At 42.1% G+C, this 17,511-nt stretch overlaps 1 protein-coding gene across 6 annotated transcripts in view; it reads left to right on the top strand.

Moving 5' to 3' along the window:
- Positions 1-17,511, top strand: part of CFAP221 (cilia and flagella associated protein 221) — a 132,052-nt gene that overhangs the window by 30,933 nt on the left and 83,608 nt on the right. The window lies entirely within an intron of this gene.

Genomic DNA, 17,511 nt, shown 5'->3' with positions numbered 1-17,511 from the left:
TCTTTGTTTTTAAATGAAGGGGGAAATGAATGCAGGAATGACAAAGACAACAGATAGTCACTATAGAAGCCAAATTTCAGATTCCTGTTCCTCCTTGTTGGGAAAATAGTTGATGATTCCAATTGTAATTTAAGATATGTCTTGTTTCTTCAGTAAATATTTATTTAATATCTATTGCCAGGCATAATGTTCTGTCCCTAGAGATATAAAGAAGATGGGTATTGTGCTGTTAAATATCAAGATATAATGGCCATGTCAGTTGTTAAAATATTGAAATAATTGTTTCCTGGTTGGGAAATATATTCTGTCCTGAGCCTGACTCCTGTCCCTCCATCCCAGCCGCCTGGAGACTCTGTCCTACCACCCCCTCACCCCACAGTGATTCAGCAGTTTGAGGGGAGGCACATGCAAGGCCTGGCTCCAGCCACTTTACCCATTCTAACTGAGCTCTGCCTGAAAAGGCTCCACTGAACAGCCAGTCCTGATTCTGAAGGGCTTAGAGTCTAGGGGGACAGAACTATGTCATCAATTAACTACACTAATTACTAAGTGCTATAATAGAGGTATACATAGGTTCCTGTGTAGGCCCAGAAGAGAGAGTGCAAACCTGATTGGAGAAATGGGGAAAGTCCTCACTCATATGGGAATAACATGTGGTTATCCTAAGAGGACATCATGGGGTGGGCTGTGAGGATGACATTCCAGGCAGGGAAATAGCATATTCAAAGCATGGTGGCAGCAGAGAATATGGCTACATCTTGTAGGTGCTGAAGGGCCACTGAAGGATTTTAATCCACCTGATAGCTGGCAAATATTAGACGCCTCTTGCTGTAGGCCCAGATGGTGAGCAAAGACTTTGGGCTTCACCATGCTCTGCAGGAAAGACAAATTCAAGTGCCCACAGGCAGCACTGGGGATTACAAATTGCTGGAGTTAGAGAGAGGGACAACTGAACCCTTGTGGAGGTAGGAGAGGCACTGATGTATATGAGTTCCAGGACCCTTCTTTTTTTGTGCTAGCTGTTGTCCTTGAGTGAAACCCCCCAATTTAGATCTGGAACAATTGCCTTGGTTCAGCTGATGTGTGGCCCTCGTCTCTCACTGCCCACACCTTCCTACAAGCTTCTGACTCTTATTTTTTAACAACTCTTTAAGAATTGTAAATTAATAATACACACAGAAGAATATATACTAATTTGTACAAACTATTAATAAAATAACATAATGAATAATAGTTTTAAGACATAAAACATTACCAGTAATTTTGCAACCATTATTCTGAATTTTGTGATAATCATTTATTTTAATAGTTTTGACACAACATGTATGTAGCCCTAAATAACACATTGTTTAGCTTTGCCAGTGTTTTATATTTATACAAATGGATTCACACTCTATCTAAGTTCTTTTGTAACTTGCTTTTTTTTCATTCAGTATTAAGGTTTTTGTGGTTCAGCCATGTTAATTCATATAGCTGTAGTTCACAACTATAGTATCTGCTGTATGGATTTTTTTTTCTCTGTTCTACTGCTAATGGACATATGGGGTTTTTTTCACCTTGTTTTTTTTTTTTCTTTGCTTGCCCAACGCTACTGTTCTCTATCTTTGTACATGGCCTGCAACACATATTGTAGAGTTTCTCCTGAGTATATACCTAGAAATGAAATTGCTGGTTCAGCAAAAAATTCATTGTTACTGTCTAATGTCAAATTGTTTCCCAAAAGGTTATACCCATTCACAGACTCACCTGCAGTGCATGACAACTTGTTTTCCTACATCATGGCCAACAATGGTTATTTTCATACTTTTACAATTTGGGTGACATATATATTCTTGGCTCTCTGTTCTTCCACTTTCTGTTTAATTTCTCCAAAACGTTCTGCCAGAACTCTATCCCAGTGTTTTTTCCCTCCCACTCATCAGTCCTTCGTGACTTCACCTGGCCTTCTTGGTATTAAGTGGTGTATACAGGGACCCCAGGACTCACTTAACAAAGGTGAATCTCTCCTGATGGGACCCACTTACTCTATACATTTTGAGGTATAGCTATTTTCCTTAAATGGATGAATGTAGAAGTTTTTACCAAAACTGAAGTGGCAGGAATCATCTAACTTTCTAATTCATCCTTCCTTCCTTCCACCTTCTTTCTTTCCTTCCTTCTACCTTCCTTCCTTCCTCTCTCCTTTCCCATACATCTCTCATTCTTTTCCTTCCTTTCCCTTCCCCTTCTCTCTCTTTCTTTCTTCTTTCTTCTTCCTTCCTTCCTTCCCCCCTCACTTTCTCCCTTCCCTCCCTCCTTCTCTCTCTCTCCACAAATTACTTTTTTGCTTCAACCATAAACCATGCTTATGAGAACAATGGCTTAATGAACTGATGAACATGAAATGCCTTAAAATGCAGACATCAGTCTTGGGTCTTAAAACATGAATCTATCAACTTCCCTAGAGGATTTTCTGGGGTCATTTTGCATATAATTTCCTTCATTTGTAATGAGAATGAACATTCCAGCTAAACAGTTTTAAACTGAGTTGTGTATAATATTTTTTAAAGAGTCTTTCAAAAGATACTCATGCTACTTTTTTATCTTGCCAACATTCTGGCAGCCAGCAGTGCCTTCCCAAGACTTTATGCACTTTACTTAATGGATTTTTACCAACTGTTAACTATCCATACCATCTTAGGCTGCACTCAATCCAGAATGTTTGGTAGCAGGACAGGGGTGAGTTCATAAATGGGTTTTCACATGAAATGTCTCCTACTAATCTTAGCCTGCCTTGCAGATTGAAAGTATCATTTGGGTAGATTCTTTATTCAGCATTTATTCATTCAAGAAATCTTGACTGAATGCCAACTATGTGTTAGGCACAATGTTAGGTACTGAGGATGCAGATGATTAAGACCTGATATCATGATTAAAAACACAATTATAATTTCTAATTCAGTGTATTCTGAGGAAGGACACCTAATCTAGTTCAGTATGAGGGGAGTTAGGGACAGATGAGATGGGGAAGCTCAGACAAGACTTCCTAGAGGAGAACACGTCTGAACTGAGTTTTGAAGGATGACTACAATCAGCCAGCAGAAGAAGGGAGCAGAGTAGGAGAGAACAGGGATGTTTCTGATGGTGCTGTCGCTTGGGCAAAGTCAGAGGTGTAAAATGGCACAGACATTTGGGCCTGTATAAAATATTTGTGTGACTGGACATGGGTTGCAAGAGTGAGGTAGGGGAAATAGGGAGAGGGCTGAGAAAGATAGGCTTTGCTGGGATTTATTGATTTTACCCTGAGGCCATTACTGAAAGATATAAGTGGAGAAATGGCACAGTCATCTCTATCTTTTAGAAATCTTACTTTGGTGCTCCATGCAGAGAAGTACAGGGCAATGGCCAGGACTGCTGTAGTGAGCCAGGCACAAGACAGCAGAGCGCCTGGACACTTCAAAAATAAGCAATGAGGGGGCTTCCGATCAAGATGGCAGTATAGGTAAACATGATACTTGCATCCTCCCACAACCACATCAAAATTACAGCTAAAGTACAGAACAACCATCACTCAGAACTGCCTGAAATCTAGCTGAACAGAAGTCCTATAACTAAGGATACAAAGAAGCCACATCAAGACTGGTAGGAGGGACAAAGACAATTAACTGGCTGATCCCACACCCACGTGTGGCAGATAAAAATCAGAAGGGATATCTCAGTTGTGGAAGTACCCCCTATGGAGTGAGGGGTCCAAGCCCCATAACAGGACACCCCATTTCAATGTTCCAGTGCCAGGAAGAGAACTACCCATAACTTCTGGCTGTGAAAACCAGCAGGAATTGTGGCTGAGTGAGATGAATGGCAGCTGGAGTCCCAGGCATTCCTCCTAAAGGGCCCATGCACAGACTTATTCAGACTCAATCCCTCTGTACTCCAGCTCTGGTACAGCAGTTTGAAAAGCACCAGGGACATGCAGAAAGAAACAGAATTCTCTGGCATCAGGGTGAAGTTAGGAGGCGCAACTTTGTCCCAGACAGAAGTGCCGACAGAGGCCACTGTTCCTTTGCTTATCCCTTTCCCCACAGAGCCAGCATGTGGGTGCTGTAATTGGGTCTCCATCACCCTGGCTAACAATGTTTGCCTCACCCTAGTAATTCCCTCAGGCCCCACCCTACCCAATTTCTGGGCCCACCCAACCCTTTCCAGTGGCTTTTCTATACAACAGCCAGTCTCGGCTCATGCTGTGGACTTTTCTAAAATGTCTGAAGCAGCATTTGGCCTTGTGTGTCCTGTGTTGAATACCAGCAGCAGCCAGCCTTGGTTCACAGCTTAATCTCTCCTGGGAACCTACAAGTCCAACATAAGTAGTAGCCATCTACAGATAACTTTGTAGTTTATGCCAGATGGTCCTGGGCAAGGCACAGGTGGTGGCTGACCTTGACCTGTACCTCCTGGGATGTCCCAGAACCAGCACACCTCGTGGACAGTTTCAGGCCATGTAAAAGCACCGCCTAACCATCTCCACCAAAGGTCAAATTCAGAGAGCAGACTCAGTAGGCACCAGAGACCTGTTGAAGTAAGTCCTGTGTCCTGTTCCATGGAGTTGGCCCCTGCACAGCTGATCCTCCAAGGTAGTGGCAGCCAGTCTTTGCAGCCAATCTGCCTGGGGATAAAACTCTCCCATTGAAGTGCCAACAACAATAAAGTCTCAACTACAATGGGAGGGTGTATACAGCCCACATGGGGGCACACCTGGAGTGCCCAGCTTGGATAAGCAGGAAGGCTGTGCCACTGGGCCTACAGGACACCTACTAAATAAACCCACTTTGCCAAGCCTGGGAGATGTAGTAGCTCTGCTTAGTACATAGAAACAGCCCCGGTCAGGTATCTCAGTTGATCAGAGCATCACCAAAAGGTACACCAAAAGGTTGCGGGTTTGAATCCTAGTTGGCGTATGTACAGAAGGCAACCTATTGATGTTTCTGTCTCACATTGATGTTTCTCTCTCTCTCTCTCACTTCCTCTCTCTCTAAAATCAACAGAAACATATCCTCGGGTGAGGATTAAAAAAATACATAGAAACAAACACAGGGAGGCAGCCAAAATAAGGAGGCAAAGAAAATGTCCCAAATGAAAGAACAGAAAGAAACTCCAGGAAAAAAAAACTAAACAAAATGAAGACAAGTAATCTCCTAGATACAGAGTTCAAAACACTGGTTATAAGGATGTTCAATGAATGTAGGGGCAGAGTATATGAACTTAGTGAGAACTTCAACAATGGCATAGGAAACAAAAACAGAGATAGAAAACAAAAAAGAACCAGTTGGAAATGAAAAATACACTAACTGAAATGAGAATACATTAGAATGTAGTGCATGAAGCAGATGATCAAAATGAGAATTGGAAGACAAGGAAGCAGAAATTACCCAATTAAAACAGCAAAAAAATAAAATCCAAAAAAGTAAGGATAGTATTAGGAGTCTCTGGAAAAATTTCAAACATACCAACATTTGCATTGTTGGGTTGCCAGAAGGAAAAGACAGAGCAAGTAATTTTCACATACGTGAAAGAATAATCACAGAAAACTTCCCTAACCCAGAAAAGGAAATAGACATACAAGTCCAGGAAGCACAAATAAACTCAAAGAGGCCCACACCAAGACACACCATAATTAAAATGCCAAAGATTAAATATAATCTTAAAAGCAGCAAGAGAAAAGCAGTTAGTTACTGACGAGAGAGCTTCCATAAGACTGTCAGCTTATTTCTCTGTAGGCAGGAAGATATTGGCACAAAATATTCAAAATGATGAAAACCAAGGATCTACAACTAAAGCTTACTCACTCTTCAAAGCTATCATTTAGAATAAGACAGATAGCTTCCCAGACAAGAAAGAGCTATATGAGTTCATTACTGCCAAACCAGTATTATAAGAAATGTTAAAGGGACTTCTTTTTAAAAAAGTATATTTTATTGATTATGCAATTACAGTTGTCCCATTTTTTCTCTCCATTATCTCCCTCCACCCTGCATCCTTCCTTCCTCCAGCATCACCCCCTACCCCGCCACCCTTAGTTCACGTCTATGGGTCGTACATTTAAGTTCTGTGGCTTCTCCATTTCCTATTCTATTCTTAACCTCCATCTGTCATCTTGTACCTACCAACTATGCTTCTTCTTCCCTTACATTTGCCCCCATTCTCCCCCATACCCCCCTCCACACTGATAACCCTCCATGGGATCTCCACTTCTGTGATTCTGTTCCTGTTCTAGTTGTTTGCTTAATTTGTTTTCGTTTTTGTTTTTTCAGGTGGTGTTGTTGATAGTTGTGAGTTTATTGTCATCTTACTGTTCATAGTTTTGATCTTCTTTTTCTTAGATAAGTCCCTTTAACATTTCATATAATAAGGGCTTGGTGATGATGAACTCCTTTAACTTGACCTTATCTAGAAAGAACTTTATCTGCCCTTCCATTCTAAATGATAGCTTTGCTCAATAGAGTAATCTTGGATGTAGGTCCTTGCTTTTCACGACTTGGAATACGTCTTTTCCATCCCCTTCTTGCCTGCAAGGTTTCTTTTGAGAAATTAGCTGATAGTCTTATGGGCACTCCTTTGTAGGTAACTCTCTTCTTTTCTCTTGCTGCTCTTAAGATACTCTCCTTATCTTTTTTAAATCTTGGGTAATTTAATTGTCATCTGTCTTGGTGTGTCTCTCCTTGGATCCAACTTCCTTGGGACTGTCTGGGCTTCCTGGAAGTCTATTTCGTTTGCCAGATTGGGGGAGTTCTCCATTATGTTTTCAAATAAGTTTTCAATTTCTTGCTCTTCCTCTTCTCCTTCTGGTACCCCTATGATTCAGGTGTTGTAACATTTAAAGTTGTCCCAGAGGTTCCTAAGCCTCTCCTCATATTTTTGAATTCTTGTTTCTTCATTCTGTTCTGGTTGAATGTTTAGTTCTTCCTTTTGTTCCACATCATTGATTTGAGTCACGGTTTCCTTCCCTTCACTCTTGGTTCCCTGTATATTTTCCTTTATTTTGCTTTGTGTAGCTTTCATTTCTTACTTTTTTATGACCATACTGAATCATTTCTGTGAGTATCCTGATTACCATTGTCTTGAACTCTGCATCTGATAGGTTGGCTGTCTCCTTGTGGCTTAGTTCTTTTTCTGGAGTTTTTTTTTCTTTTAAATATATTTTATTGATTATGCTATTACAGTTGTCCCATTTTCCCCTTTATTCCCCTCTGCCCTGCACCCCCACTCCCACCTGCACTCCCCTGCTTTAGTTCATGTTCGTGGGTCATACATATAAATTCTTTGGCTTCTACATTTCCTAAACTATTCTTAGCCTCCCCCTGTGTATTTTCTACCCACCATTTGTGCTACTTATTCTCTGTACCTTTTCTCCCTCTCTCCCCCTCCCACTTCTCCACTGATAACCCTCCATGGAATCTCCATTTCTGTGATTCTGTTCCTGTTTTAGTTGTTTGCTAAGTTGTTTGTAAAGTGTTATTGTTTTTGTTTTTTCTACACTTGGTTGTTAATAGCTGTGAGTTTGTCATTTTAGTGTTCATATTTTTTATCTTCTATTTCTTAGATAAGTCCCTTTAACATTCCATATAATAAGGACTTAGTGTTGATGAACTCCTTTAACTTGACCTTATCTGAGAAGCACTTTATCTTCCCTTCCATTCTAAATGATAGCTTTGCTTGATACAGTAATCTTGGATGTACGTCCTTGCCTTTCATGACTTCAAGTACTTCTTGCCAGCCCCTTCTTGCCTGTAAGGTCTCTTTGGAGAAATCAGCTGACAGTCTTATGGGAACTCCTTTGTAGGTAACTGCCTCCTTTTCTCTTGATGCTTCTAAGATTCTCTCCTTCTGTTTCATCTTAGGTAGTGTAATTATGATGTGCCTTGGTGTGTTCCTCCTTGGGTCCAGCTTCTTTGGGACTCTCTGAGCTTCCTGGACTTCCTGGAAGTCTATTTCCTTTGCCAGATTAGGGAAGTTCTCCTTCATTATTTGTTCAAATAAGTTTTCAATTTTTTGTTCTTCCTCTTCTCCTTCTGGCACCTGAAAGGTTTCTTTTGAGAAATCAGCTGATAGTCTAATGGAAACTCCTTTGTAGGTAACTCTCTCCTTTCCTCTTTCTGCTTTTGAGATTCTCTCTTTATCTCTAATATTGGGTAACGTGATGATGATGTGCCTTGGTGTGTTCCTCCTTGGGTCCAACTTCTTCTGGACTGTCTGAGCTTCCTGGACTTCCTGAAAGTCTATTTCCTCTTCTTTTCAATTTCTTGCTCTTCCTCTTCTCCTTCTGGCACCCCTATGATTTGGGTGTTGGAATGTTTAGAGTTGTCCCAGAGGTTCCTAAGACTCTCCTCATTTTTTTTTGAATTCTTGTTTCTTCATTCTTTTCTGGTTGAATGTTTCTTTCTTCCTTTTGTTCCACATCATTGATTTGAGTCACGGTTGCCTTCCCTTCACTGTTAGTTCCCTGTAGATTTTTCTTTATTTCACATAATGCAACCGTCATTGTTACCTGGGTCTTTTTTATGATGTTGAAGTACCCAGTGAGTTCCTGTAGCATCCTGATAACCAGTGTTTTGAACTGTGTATCTGACAGGTTGGCTATCTCTTTGTTGCTTAGTTGTAAATTTTCTGGAGCTTTGATCTATTCTTTCATTTGGGCCATTTTTTTTTTGTCTTGGTGCACTATTATGTATAAGGGGTGGAGCCTTAGGTGTTCACCAGGGCAGGGCAACCCACCTTTACAGTGTTGTGGTGCTGTATGTGGGGGAGGGTTCTGAGAGGGAACAGTGCCACTTGCTCCGTTCTCTGTTGGTTTTCAGTCACTTCCCCAGCTACCCACAATCAAATTGGGCCCTTCTGGTGCTGATTCCTGGTGGGTGGGTTTGTGTACATTCTAGGACCCTGTGGGTCTCTCTAATGAACTCTCCTGTGAGGCTGGGAATGTCTCCTGCTACCTCAACCCCCACAGGTGTTTTCAGTCATAGGCTTTGAGGCTTTATTTCCCCATACTGGAACCCTGGGTTGTGCGGTCTATCTCGCTCCCTAATTGTTCCTCCTGGTTTATCTGCACATGAATGTGGGACCACGCAGTCTACAAGCCACTGCCTCGCCCAGCCCACCAGCCGCCACCTTGCCCACCACTGTCCTCCAGCTGCTGCCTTGCTGCAAGTCCTCTCCACCTGGCTGCCCATTTCCGCCCCTCCTACCGGTCTGGATGAATGTTTGCTCTTTAAGTCCTCAGTTGTTGGACTTCCATACAGTTCTATTTTCTGTCGGTTCTGGTTGTTTTTTGTTTTTAAATTTGTTGTTGTCCTTGTGTTGGTTATGCGAGGAGGCACGGTGTGTCTACCTATGCCTCCATATTGGCCAGAAGTCCCTATGCCTTTTTCTGGAGTTTTGATCTGCTCTTTTATTTGGGTCAAATTTCTTTGTTTGGGTGCACCAGTTATATTTTAAGGGGCAGAGGCTCAGGTATTTGCCAGGGTGGGGCAACCCACTTTGCCCCATGTGGCGCTATATGTGGGGGAGGAGTCAAAGACGGAGCAATGCTGCCTGCTTGGCTCTTGCCCTCTTTCAGTCACTTCCCTCACTTCCCACAAGTGGATTATGACCTTTCAGGTGCTGATTCCCAGGTAAGTGGGCTTCTGTACATTTTAGGATCCTGTGGGCACACCTTCAACGGACTCCCCTGTGAGACTGGGAGTTTCTCTCACTGCTACAACCCCCACTGGTTTTTACAGCCAGAGATTCCAAGGCTTTAGTGTCCTGCGCTGGAACCCTGGGTGTTGCAGTTTGCCTCACTTCCCAGTTGCTCCTCCTGGCTTTTCCGTAAGTGAATGTGGGACCCCCCCACCCCCAGCCCATCTGCCATGTCCTCTCTGCCCATCCTACCAGTCTGGATGAATGTTTCTTCTCTAACTTCTTGGTTGTCAGACTTCCATACAGTTTTATTTTCTGGCAGTTCTGGTTGTTTTCTGTTTTTAAATTGGTTGTTATCCTTCTTTCGGTTGTGCAAGGAAGTGAAGTGTATCTACTTATGTCTACATCTTGGCTAGAACTCTAATTCACATGTTTTTAGAAAGGAAATGTGAGGGCCACATCCATGTGGACCAAACCAAGCAGGTCAGTAGTTTAACTAAATCAGAATCCACAAATTGGGGCCAGCAGGTGAAAATCAGGATGGATGGATGGATGAATGAGTGAATGAATGAATGAGTGAATGAATTATGAAGCAATGACAAATTGAGGATTATAAAGTAGTCTTCAACAGACAAGATTTGAAGATTGATGGACCACTTCTTTGTTCTCTTCCAACAGTCTAAAAATTCCTTAGAAAACCATCCTTGGCTTTCAGCTTCCATTAAGGAGGTATAAATGGCAAGACTGAGGTTGAGGGGCTAAGAGGGGAGTAGAATGATACAGAGGCAAAACTGGAAGCATCCAGGTGATCCATCAATTGAAGACAATGACAGGTAGATGTTAGAGCTGAAGGAGGTGCTAACTGGAGCTGCTTTTTAATCTGGTTGGTGTGGGAAGGAGAAATGGGTGAGGCTGGGCTCAAAAGCTGCCAAGCAACTGGAACAAGCTTAGGGTGGTAGTTTTCAGATATCTGTTTCTTATCTGAAGATAGCATTTGTCTGCAGATGGAGGTAGGGACCTCATGCTGAGGCAGAGCAAGAGCAGAAGCTGACTGCAAGTCAGTACTGTGGGGAAGGCCCAATGAGCCACATGGGCAAGGAAATGCTAATAGAAACACACTTGAGAATGGTGAACTGGGAGAGTGAGACACAGATCACAAATGAGGTGATCATTTCTTATGCTTCTGAGCAGTGTCTTATAAGGAGGAGTATTTTATCCCTGATAATATTTAGAGTTTTGGGTCCATGACAATATTCAAAAGCAGAATGACTTCTGGTAGGTTTTATTGTCTTTAAAAAAATTTCTCCAGACCATGAACTCTTGTTATTACTCTCATGTGGGCAGGACAACTCCCACCATCCACTTCTGAGTGTGTCCCAGTAGGAGTCCCGGAGGCTTCTCAGGCCTCCTTCACTGTCTTGGGGAAGGAAGGCGTCCTGGTGATGGTTCACCTGGTATATATCAGCCTTGCACCATCCAATCCTGATACAATCTACCAGGAAATTATTACCTATGCTGGGCGACAGCTTATATTAGCTCAACTGTTCATGAAATCTGTACCATTGCTCCACATAAATACAATTCCAGAGCTAGATAAAGCCAGATAGAATATGGACAAGTGGATGTGTAAATCCCAGACCAACCTACTTGCCATAGATTTGTAGTGAATTCTGTTGGCACTCTCTTTCACCAGCTGGTGCACCCATCACCCAGCTCTAGGAGTGTCGTAGCTCATAACTCTCACTTTGACCTTCTCCTTGGCTAGGTGGCGGGGCACCCCATCCTTATCTTTCACTCTTTTACAGGTTATGCCTTAATAAATCATGTGCAATGAACCCTTATTTCTGCTTCTAAGGAACTTGACCTAAGGCTCTATGGCTACATTTAAATATTTGCAGATATTTTCAAATCAAGGAATGGGGTTAAATACTCTCATAATGAAGAAATAGAATGTAAAGCACCAGACATTTTCACTTATGACTTAAATTGAAATATCTGCAATCATTGCTTTCTTTTTTTGACTTTAAATAATAATTTTATTTTTCAATTACAGTTGACATACAACATTATGATAGTTTCAGGCGTACAACCCAGTGATTAGACATTATATAACTTACTAAGTGATCACCCCAATAAATCTAGTACCCATCTTACACCATACAGTTATTACAATATTATTGACTATATTCCATATTCTATAGTTTACATCCATGTGACTATTCTGTAACTACCACTTTGTACTTCTTAATTCCTTCACCTTTTTTACCCATCGCCCTGATACCCCTCCAATCTGGGAACCATCAAAATGTTCTCTGTATCTATGAATCTGTTTCTATTCTGCATGTTTGTTTGTTTTTAGACCTCTTTTGTCTGGTATAAGTATTGCTACCCCAGCTTTTTTTATTTGTTTATTTCATGAAATATCTTTTTCACACCTTTACTTTCAGTCCGTGTGTGTCTTTTGATCTGAACTGAGACTCTTGTAGACAGCATATGTAAGGGTCTTATTTTGTTATCCACTCATCACCACATATCATTGATTAAAGCATTTAATCCTTTTTCATTTAAAGTAATTGTTGATAAATATGTATTTATTGTCATTTTTATTCATATCTTTGATCTTTTTTTCCCTTCTTCTTCTTAAAAAAGTCCCCTTAGATGAGGGCTTCAGTCAAGATGGCAACATAGGCAGACATGGCCCACCTCTTTGCACAAACACATCTAAATGATAACTAAAATACAGAACAACCATCACTCAGAACTGTCAGAAATTGAGTTGAACAGAAGTCTGACAGCTGCAGAACTAATGAAATCACACCCATCCACACTGGTAGGAGGAGTGCAGACGTGGAATAAGCTAGTCTCTCACCACATGAGGTGGATAAAACTTTGGGACCTATATCTCAGGAGCCAGGAGTCCAGGCCCCCCAACCCATGGTTCCAGTGCCAGGAAGATAAGTCCCCACAACTACTGGCTGCAAAAACCAACAGGGATTGAGTCCATGGAAGAAACTGCTGGAAACCCAGACAGTTCCTCTAAAAGAACCCATACACAGGAGCAGTTCTGGCCAAGATGGAGGCGTACGTAGATACACTTCGACTCATTGCAGAACCCAAAGAAGGCAACAACCAATTTAAAAATAAAAACAACCAGAACTGCTGGAAAACTGAACTGTATGGAAGTCCAATAACCAAGGAGTTAAACATTCATCCAGACTAGTGGGAGAGGTGGAGTTGGGAAACCGAGGTTGTGAGGATGTGAGATAAGGCAGCAGATGGCGGACTGGGATGTCCCACATTCATGTGAGGATAAGCCGGGAAGAACAAATGGGTGTGAGACAGACTGCACAACCCAGGTTTCCAGCATAGGCAAAATAAAGCCTCAGAACCTCTAGCTGTAAAAACCTGTGGGGGATGTGGTGGTGGGAGAAACTACCAGACTCTTGAAAGCAGGGCGAGAGCCAAGAAAGCAACACTGTTCCCTTTCTGACTCCTCCCCCACATACAGCACCACATGGGGCAAAGTGGGTTGCCCTGCCCTAGCAAATACCTGAGGCTCCGCCCCTTATAATGTAACAGGTGCACCGAGACAAAGAAATATGACCCAAATGAAAGAGCAGATCAAAACTCCAGAATAATAACTAAGCCACAAGGAGACAGCCAACCTATCAGATGCAGAGTTCAAGACAATGGTAATCAGGATACTCACAGAAATGATTCAGTATGGTCATAAAAAAGTAAGAAATGAAAGCTACACAAAGCAAAATAAAGGAAAATATACAGGGAACCAAGAGTGAAGGGAAGGAAACCGTGACTCAAATCAATGATGTGGAACAAAAGGAAGAACTAAACATTCAACCAGAACAGAATGAAGAAACAAGAATTCAAAAATATGAGGAGAGGCTTAGGAACCTCTGGGACAACTTTAAATGTTACAACACCTGAATCATAGGGGTACCAGAAGGAGAAGAGGAAGAGCAAGAAATTGAAAACTTATTTGAAAACATAATGGAGAACTCCCCCAATCTGGCAAACGAAATAGACTTCCAGGAAGCCCAGACAGTCCCAAGGAAGTTGGATCCAAGGAGAGACACACCAAGACAGATGACAATTAAATTACCCAAGATTTAAAAAAGATAAGGAGAGTATCTTAAGAGCAGCAAGAGAAAAGAAGAGAGTTACCTACAAAGGAGTGCCCATAAGACTATCAGCTAATTTCTCAAAAGAAACCTTGCAGGCAAGAAGGGGATGGAAAAGACATATTCCAAGTCGTGAAAAGCAAGGACCTACATCCAAGATTACTCTATTGAGCAAAGCTATCATTTAGAATGGAAGGGCAGATAAAGTTCTTTCTAGATAAGGTCAAGTTAAAGGAGTTCATCATCACCAAGCCCTTATTATATGAAATGTTAAAGGGACTTATCTAAGAAAAAGAAGATCAAAACTATGAACAGTAAGATGACAATAAACTCACAACTATCAACAACACCACCTGAAAAAACAAAAACGAAAACAAATTAAGCAAACAACTAGAACAGGAACAGAATCACAGAAGTGGAGATCCCATGGAGGGTTATCAGTGTGGAGGGGGGTATGGGGGAGAATGGGGGCAAATGTAAGGGAAGAAGAAGCATAGTTGGTAGGTACAAGATGACAGATGGAGGTTAAGAATAGAATAGGAAATGGAGAAGCCACAGAACTTAAATGTACGACCCATAGACGTGAACTAAGGGTGGCGGGGTAGGGGGTGATGCTGGAGGAAGGAAGGATGCAGGGTGGAGGGAGGTAATGGGGAGAAAAAATGGGACAACTGTAATAGCATAATCAATAAAGTATACTTTAAAAATAAATAATAAAAAATAACACGGTTAAAAATAAAATAAAACTGGAGAACCAAGATGGCGGCGTAGGTAGACACACTGCGCCTCCTCGCACAACCAGAACTGACAGAGAATCGAACAGCAAGGGGGACCAACACCAAGGAAATAGAAAATAAACATTCATCCAGACTGGTAGGAGGGGCGGAGATGGGCACCGGGGTGGAGAGGACTCGCGTGGCTGTGGCGGGACTGAGACTGGTGGAGTGTGGGACAAATGGCACAGGCAGTCCGAGCACTAGCAGACCCTGCGGCCCCACATTTGCACAGATAAACCCAGAGGGCCGGACTCAGAGTGGCAGAGAGTGGGGCAGGCAGAGTGGCAGGTAGCACCCTGTAGCACCACATTCGCCCACAGATAAACCGGAGGAACGGCGGGCAGCAAAGCAGACCGCGCAGCCCAGGGCTCCAGCTCAGGGAAATAAAGCCTCAAACCTCTGATTGAAAACGCCCGTGGGGGTTGGGGCGGCAGCAGGAGAGACTCCCAGCCTCACAGGAGAGGTGGTTGGAGAGACCCACAGGGGCCTAGAGTGTGCACGGGCCCACTTACTCGGGAACCAGCACCAGAGTGGCCCAGTTTGATTGTGGGTAGCGGAGTGAAAGATTGAAAGCCGGAGGAGAGTGAGGCGGGCACCATTGCTCCCACTGGGCCCCTCCCCCACGTACAGGGTCACAGCGCTGCGACCAGCATTACCCTGCCCCGGTGAACACCTAAGGCTCCGCCCCTGAACGTAACAGATGCGCCAAGACAAAAAAAAAAAAAAAAAAAAAAAGGCCCAAATGACAGAACACTTCAAAGCTCCAGAAAAAATACAACTAAGCGACGAAGAGATAGCCAACCTATCGGATGCACAGTTCAAAGCACTGGTTATCAATATGCTCACGGACTTGGTTGAATCTATTCGAAAAACAGATGAAAAAATGAAGCCTATGCTAAGAGAAACAAAGGAAAATGTACAGGGAACCAATAGTGATGAGAAGGAAACTGGGACTCAAATCAATGGTGTGGACCAGAAGGAAGAAACAAACATCCAACCAGAAAAGAATGAAGAAACAAGAACTTGGAAAAATGAGGAGAGGCTTAGGAACCTCCCGGATGCCTTGAAACGTTCCAACATCCGAAATATAGGGGTGCCAGAAGGAGAAGAGGACGAAGAAAAAATTGAAAACTTATTTGAACAAATAATGGAGAACTTCCCCGATGTGGCAAAGGAAATAGACTTCCGGGAAGTCCAGGAAGCTCAGAGAGTCCCAAAGAAGCTGGACCCAAGGAGGAACACGCCAAGGCACATCATAATTACATTACCCAAGATTAAACGCAAGGACCTACATCCAAGATTACTGTATCCAGCAAAGCTATCACTTAGAATGGAAGGGAAGATAAAGTGCTTCTCAGATAAGGTCGAGTTAAAGAAGTTCATCATCACCAAGCCCTTATTATATGAAATGTTAAAGGGAGTTACCTAAGAAAAAGAAGATCAAAAATAGGAACAGTAAAAATGACAGCAAACTTACAGTTATTAACAGCCACACATAAAACAGAAACGAGAGCAAACTAAGCAAACAACTAGAACATGAGGGTTGTCATTAAGGGAGTGGGAGGCGGAGGGGGGGGAAGGTACAGAGAATAAGTAGCATAGATAATAGGTGGAAAATAGACAGGGGGAGGGTAAAAATAGTGTAGGAAATGTAGAAGCCAAAGAACTTATAAGTATGACCTATGGACATGAACTATAGGGGGGGAATGTGGGAGGGAGGGGGGTGGGTAGGATGGAGTGGAGTGGGGGGGGAATAGGACAACTGTAATAGCATAATCAATAAATATATTTTAAAAATAATAAAATAAAATAAAAACATGAATTAACTGCCAACATTTAAAAATGAAAAGATGTCACATAAAAATTTACGTTTCTCTATATATAAAAAGGAAATCCAGCAATACTGGGCTACATGCTTGTATGATCACAATGAGTTCAGCTGGGATAGAATAGAAGCATCTCTAGAGGGCAGTGCCTTGGCCCATTCACCTCAGTCCCTACCACTCCTTACCCTATCCCATCACACTAAGCACCCTTCACTCATTGTTGTTACTTGCCTGGCTCATAAGGATTTTCAATAAAGTAACTGAAAGGAAAATAAGGAAATACAGTGTTTTGTTTAACAGAGTAGACCCCGAAAGCTCTGGGGCCATTCCTAGATTCAATGCAGGCTTTACTTCGTGATGGCTGTGTGACCCTGAAAAATGACAACCTGTCTGTGCCTCAGAATCCTCATCTGTAAAATGCAGTTCATAAACATACCTACCTCGTAGAATTGTTCTGACGATTAAATGACTTTAAATAGAACTTACTGATAGTTAGCAATAATAGTTAAACATTTTTAATATTTAATAGTAAAAAGAGTGCTTAGCTATAGTTAGTGATTTGTATTAGCTATTGTCATCATCATCGTCATTATCACCAAAGAGATTTTTATCTGGAGAATGCACAAATAAGACCTGGCCATTTTGGTTCACACATTGACAAAGTTAGACAACGTATAGACTAATTACAATGAAAGGCTTGGTGTGGGAAGGCCAGCAGCCAGGGTGAAGGTGGGCTTCCAACACTGAGTGACTGGACTGATGGCAGAAGGGAGCATGGAAGCCCCCAAAACAGCTGGTCAGAAACTGTGCACAAGCTAATGGACCAATGGCAGTTGCACAAGGGGCAGTGCAGGGATTGAGATGAGCATCTGGCTGCAGGTCTAGGATGAAGAGCTTCTTTCTTGTGTAATTTACATTTTAGAAAAAGTTTTATTGAAATATAATTCATGTACCATAAAATTTACTAATTTAAAATGTACAGTTCAATGGTTCTTAGTACATGTAACTGTCACCAACATCAAATTTAGAACATTTCCATCACCATCAATAGAAACTTCACACCTACTCCTCATTTTCCCTCCAAATTACTCAGCCTCAGGCAAACTGTAATTTACTTTC

Source organism: Desmodus rotundus, chromosome 2 (genome assembly GCF_022682495.2).
Source record: "Desmodus rotundus isolate HL8 chromosome 2, HLdesRot8A.1, whole genome shotgun sequence".
NCBI classification, from domain to species: Eukaryota; Metazoa; Chordata; class Mammalia; order Chiroptera; family Phyllostomidae; genus Desmodus; species Desmodus rotundus.
This window is presented reverse-complemented; position numbering and strand designations above follow the sequence as displayed.